Genomic DNA, 6,277 nt, shown 5'->3' with positions numbered 1-6,277 from the left:
TAGGCTCCAGCATTTACCATCTACACACGTGCCCCCCGAAATCCCAAATAGCAGCAGCAACCTAAAATACTAAATATTATGTAGGAGCTATATGGAGGCATAATGTGAGCTGTATTTATTATAAGGGCTACTTATGGCGGCATTATGTGGGCCACATATAGCAGTGTGGTCTAGGCAGTATATGGTGGAACTATTTGGGTTGTAAAGACTAGAATAAGATGACAAGGTGGTGACTCTACTTAGCTCGCTGGTCATTCACTCAGTATTCATGAAGAAATGTGCATTTTAATTAAAAATATTTAATTATTTTCAGGAGAAAAAAAACTCATGATAGCAAAGTATTGGAGACATAAGGGCAATGGAAAATAACCACCAAAAATATGTATTATTTTTGCTACCAGTCCTTTTCTCTGGGGTTACCAAGTTAAATTGTTCTTATCGCTGACCAGCTCCCCATATAGTGAAGCTACTGAAGCAGGGAGAAGAGCCAAATATACTGAGGTAATGGCACCTTCATCTGGGGACTTGGTGGCATAAGGACCTGTCATATCAGTCCTCCCCCAGCCCGGGCAGCAGGCATTGGCAATAATGCCATCTCCTTTCCTGGTCTCCTTCAGTTGTCGTCGTGGTTGAATCCTAGACAAAACAGTGACCCCAATTTTGGACACCCGATAAGCGAAGTTTGGCCAACCCTTTTCTTCATGGATTCCTTTCTTGGCATCTTCCACAAAGTTCTCCATCAGTTTCACCAGCTCGTCCTCTGTGATCGCGTCACTGCGGAATCTCTCCTGAAGTTCGGGGCTGCACTTTTGAAGGGACGTGTGACTGAAAATACTGGAGACATTAACGATTCTTCCTATAGGGAGAGACATGAAGGTATTAAACCCTTTGATTATCCATGGAGAATAAAGGATGATATAAGGTCATTGCCAAAAACTGAGCTACGGTTCTTGGCAACGACCTCTATTGCCAGAGCCGAAAATAGCTAATTGGTGGGGGTTACGGTTGTCAGACATCCACTGATCTTACATTGATAGACTATCGTAAGGATTGGTCCTAAATATTGACCTGGACAACCCAGAACTTGGACGTTCTGAGCTACTAATATTTATTTTTTAAATTACCGATTGGAAAGGATGGTCACACATCTTGTAGAATACTCCACCAGGATGCCAGATGGGATAGCTACAGGACATGAATGACATATTCTGGGCTGTCCCTGACTAGTGGCTGTCTCCTCCAATGATCAGATGATCACTGCACATCCCAAAGCCTCCAGTGGTGCTTCCGAGAATGTGGTTGTCTACTAATAGCATCATTATTGTGCATCTCTTCCTGATGCACAATAATGAATGATGGCACTACAAGGAACACTACAATGGAAAATACAAGCCAAGACCACCCTACACTTACCGTTTGGCCTAATCAGTGGCATCAGTTCATGGCAAACATCCCTTGTAGCAAAATAAGTTTGTTTTCAGAATTTCTTCTGCTTGGATTGCGAATGGAGTTGTCAGCAGCTGATGAGGATGAGACGTGGAAACATATTAGATGTTGAGCCGTATAACCAAAGTGACAATGTTGAATATTGGATACAGCTGCCATCTGACTTATAATAGGGTTTGTCTGGTTTGGTCATGGGCAATGTCATATTCATTCTTCCTGTCAAATTGTGGAGACTGTCGATGGAGGCTACGAATGGAGCCACAGATGGCAGCATGAAAAAAGACTAAGGCTGTGTGCACACGCTGCGGAATGATCTGCGGATTTGTCCATGCAGATTTAGCAACCTGCGGTTTACCTGCGGATTGGCCAGCGGTTTTGCCCTGCGGTTTGTCACCTCTACAATGGAGCACGTGGCAAACCGTAGCAGAATCCACAGAAAGAATTGACATGTCGTTTCCATAGGTTATAATGTTGCTGTACACTGCAGCAAAAACTGCTGCGGATCCGCAGGACCAAAACCGCTGCGGATCCACAGCAGAATCCGCAGCGTGTGCACACACCCTCAGACGTTGTTCACAGTTGTTTTTTTTGGAGGTTTTTTTTTTAGTGGAAACTCTCCAAAATCCTAATTATGGACCTCTTCAATAGTATATACCCATGGCGTCATTTAGACACTGGAGCAACTGAGAATAGTAGGACAGAGAAGGATGACCATGTGTAAGTAAAATAAGATATATAGCAAATCAGTAGAGGAACTGGTGAAGTTGGATTTCGTAAAGAGCACTCAATCCCTCAGCATCTGGAGGCTTTAATCCCAGTAGGATCCCATCTACCCATATGAATATAGGCTAATAGCCCATGAAAGGAGTCACATTAGGTTAGGTTCCCAGCAAAGAAGATCGCCTTGTTGTTGGCTGCTGGGCATGCGTGAATTGGCCAATTTATGAGCAAAATATCTTCGTTTGTTTCCTCTTTTCTAGAGCAGTAATGCAATTCCAATGTCATATTTCATGTTTGCATATCATAGTCTTACAGAGTGCTACTTTATTAGTAATAAATGGAGATAGCTGCTCTTAGCACCTGTACACACCTGTTTTTTGTCTGAAAGTGACAGTCAATCTTTGAAACTTTCATACCCTAATGCTGGCTTTAGAGTCGATCTCTCTCTTTTATGGCTTATACCCATGTGACCCCTTAGTCACCACTGATGATATGATCTGCAGCAACAGTGGATTTTATACACCGTATTGCAATAGTTATGATTTACGGCACCAATAGGATGTACCGTACCTCTAAATGCATTTCCGGCATTATTGACCAGAACATCCAGACCACCATACTTTTCCTTCAAGAAATTTCACAGAGCCCTGATGCTGCTCCCATCGGTAATATCCAGTTGATGGAAGAACAGGGACAACCCGTCATTTTTCAAGGTCTTGACAGCTTCTTCTCCAAGTTTTGGGTCCCTGGCTGTCAGATACACTTCTCCCTGGAACTGCTTGCACAGAGCCCTGATCACAGCCAGTCCGAGCCCTTTTATTGCCCCCTGTGACTACTGCAACTAACTCTCCGGCCATGCTCAAAGCCCTGATGGCATATGTATGTACAAGACCTAGGCAATATGTTGACATCAGGTTCAGTTAAGGGCTTATGGAATTTATTACAAAAGTTCCACCCGCAGAAGAGAAAGACACGACAGCAGATTATACATGAGCCTCACAATAAGAATATGTTGGCATCCAGCGTTAGGAAAGGGTAATGCAATAATCTGAGAACCTGTTAGCAGGATTGTGCTCAATAAACTACCCACAGTGTCATGTCGGCGCCGTTATACTGATTACAATGATACCTGGTGATGAAATCCGTCTTGTGGTTGTTTAATCCTTATTTTCAGTTTTGCGTTGATAATATGCTCATGCTCCGAAGCGGACTGTGGATGAGCGATCCGAAAGATGCTACTGTGCAGGCCTCACTGGCGACATCAAGGTGGAGACAATTTTTTTTCCACTAGCAAAATAGCGCCGGCAGCGCTGGCGCAGTAGCATCTTTCGGATCGCCAATAATGGAATAAATGATAATGTGGCGCCCCTGAGGCTCGGTTGCCACAGAGGTACTGCACCTTCTCCTAAGGTGTAGTGCCCCACCATCCAGGTAAGGTGGGAACTCCTTGCCGGACTCCAACACTCGCACCCCACACAACAGGGTAGCTCTGCACAACCACATAACGGCTCAGGGCTATAGAGTAGCGGAGCACCTTTGGTGGTTCCCTGCATGGAACACTGGATGTGCTGGGAGGTGGGTGGAGTTCAGATCCATATAAAAGATGGGGAAGGTTTAGGGAGTGAGTGAGTTCAGTCTGTGGGAGGAAGACAGTCAGTCAGGAGAGCCTGAGGACTGGTCTTAGAAGAAAGAGCTCCCTGGAAGAGGAATAGAAGAAGGAGTGCTGCAGCTGCCTCAGTGATCTGAGCCAGCTGGCATGGGAAAGAGAACAGAAGGAGAAAGATGTAGAACTGCAACCTAAGCTTCCATAGAGAGAGAAAGACAAGTACGGAACGAAGGAGTTGAGAGAATAGAGAGGAGACGTGGGTTGGAAGAGGAACCCTGCCTATAGGTTCTCAGCGCAAGGCCGTGGCCCGGTCCCCGAGGTTGTATGGACACTTATGGTTCTGCAGCAGACACCGGTGGAGTAGTTGGCTGTAAATGCACTACTCCCATCTAAGACTTGAGGCACAACAGCAAAACGGAGAGAGCCTGGAGTGAGGCGTCCCTAAACCAGGCTACAGCTGTCTGCCGTGCAAGTAGAGTTCTAGGAACATCTGTCAGGAGGCATTCCAGGGTAACTAAGTACTGGAGTGCTTCACCATTAAAGGCGCATTGGCGGAGTCATTCAGAAAGGCACATGTTGGCGGAGTGTTGGCAGGGAGAGTCCTATCTTGCCTGGAGGTTGGCTGAGTCTCTGCCCCGGAGGACACAGTACTGAGGCAGGCACCTGTGTGCACTACGAACTGTGAGTAAAGCTTTGAAACTGCAAGCCCTGGTGTCCTCCATTCATTCTCGCACCAACACCTTCAGCACTGCTACATCTGGGTACCAGCCTCCACACCGCTTGTGCCTCTCCTCTAATCGCACATCTACACTGCCCTGGGACTACAGCTCCACCTGTGGGGAGCTACACCATCTTTGCTGCACCATATCATCAGTCCCAGTGGATCTGCATGCAGCGTTGGCTTAACATCTTGTAGTGTGAATTATATAAAAGATGCCTATTTTTGAGTCCATATTGAAATTACTGTATATTGAAATATAGGAACCTGAAATATACAGACTGCATTTAGACCAGGACAGACAAGATAATGGTTACAGTGACAATCTTGAGAATCTATGTTTGCTGTTTGTCATTGTAAAACATTAAGGTTTATTTGACCTCTGTCTGTGGTGAGTTTATCAGACCATTAGCTGCATTTCTGATGTGATGTTCCCGCAGTGACACAATAATAATAATAAATTTTATTTTTATAGCGCCGTCATATTCCGCAGCACTTTACATTTCAGAGGGGATTTGTAGAGACAATAGACATTACAGCATAACAATAATCACATACAGTAGATTATAACAAATACCAAGAGGAATGAGGGCCCTGCTCGCAAGCTTACAGTCTATGAGGAAAGAGGTAGACACGAAAGGTGGGTGGTAACAATTGCCCTGATTGTATGGACCAGCCATAATGTTAAGTGTGTAACAGTACAGACACAGAGGGCTAATGGATGCATAAAGCATGTGGGAACATGATGCGGGAAATCTGGTTATGGTAAAACTTTTGGCTGTGCCACACAAGGATAGATTAGGTTAATGTGTTGAGGCGATAGGCCAGTCTGAATAAATGCGTTTTCAGGGCACGCTTAAAATTTTGGGGATTGGGGACTAATCGTATTGACCTGGGAAGTACATTCCAAAGAATTGGCGCGGCGCGTGTAAAGTCTTGGAGACGGGAGTGGGAGGTTCTGACTATTGAGGATACTAACCTCAGGTCATCAGCAGAACGGAGGGCGCGGGTAGGGTGGTATACTGAAACAAGGCAGGAGATGTAGGGTGGTGCTGAGCCATGGAGGGCTTTGTGGGTGAGGGTAATAAGTTTATACTGAATTCTGGAGTGGATGGGTAGCCAGTGTAATGACTGGCACAAGGTAGAGGCATCGGTGTAACGATTGGTGAGGAATATGATCCTGGCTGCAGCATTCAAGACAGATTGGAGAGGGGAGAGTTTGGTAAGAGGGAGACCGATTAGAAGAGAGTTACAATAGTCCAGACGAGAATGAATAAGAGAAACAGTAAGAGTTTTTGCAGAGTCAAAAGTAAGAAAAGGTCGAATTCTAGAAATGTTTTTGAGGTGCAGATGACAAGAGCGAGCCACTGATCGAATGTGGGGGGCAAAGGAAAGCTCGGAATCAAGTATGACCCCAAGACAGCGGGCCTGTTGCTGGGGAGTAATAGTGGAACCACACACAGAAATGGCAATGTCGGGTATAGGTACATTAGTAGAGGGAGGAAACACCAGGAGTTCAGTCTTTGACAGGTTCAGTTTCAGATATAGTGAGGACATGATGTTAGACACAGCGTTTAGACAATCGCTGGTGTTTTCTAGAAAGGCTGGCGTGATGTCAGGAGAAGAAGCGTATAATTGGGTGTCATCAGCATAGAGATGGTACTGGAAACCAAATCTTCTGATTGTTTGACCAATAGGGGCAGTGTACAAGGAGAAGAGGAGGGGGCCTAGAACCGATCCTTGGGGGACCCCAACAGTAAGGGGAAGGTGAGAGGAGGAGGAACCGG

At 45.5% G+C, this 6,277-nt stretch overlaps 1 pseudogene; it reads right to left on the bottom strand.

Moving 5' to 3' along the window:
• Positions 1–265: 265 nt before the first annotated feature.
• LOC141097456 (carbonyl reductase [NADPH] 1-like) lies at positions 266–3,440 on the bottom strand (annotated as a pseudogene).
• Positions 3,441–6,277: the final 2,837 nt, after the last annotated feature.

The sequence above is a fragment of the Dendrobates tinctorius genome, unplaced genomic scaffold (genome assembly GCF_039654945.1).
Source record: "Dendrobates tinctorius isolate UK_male_01 unplaced genomic scaffold, ASM3965494v1 ptg000084l, whole genome shotgun sequence".
Taxonomy (NCBI): Eukaryota; Metazoa; Chordata; class Amphibia; order Anura; family Dendrobatidae; genus Dendrobates; species Dendrobates tinctorius.
Note: the sequence above shows the minus strand (reverse complement) of the source record. Positions and strands in the feature narration are given on the sequence as shown.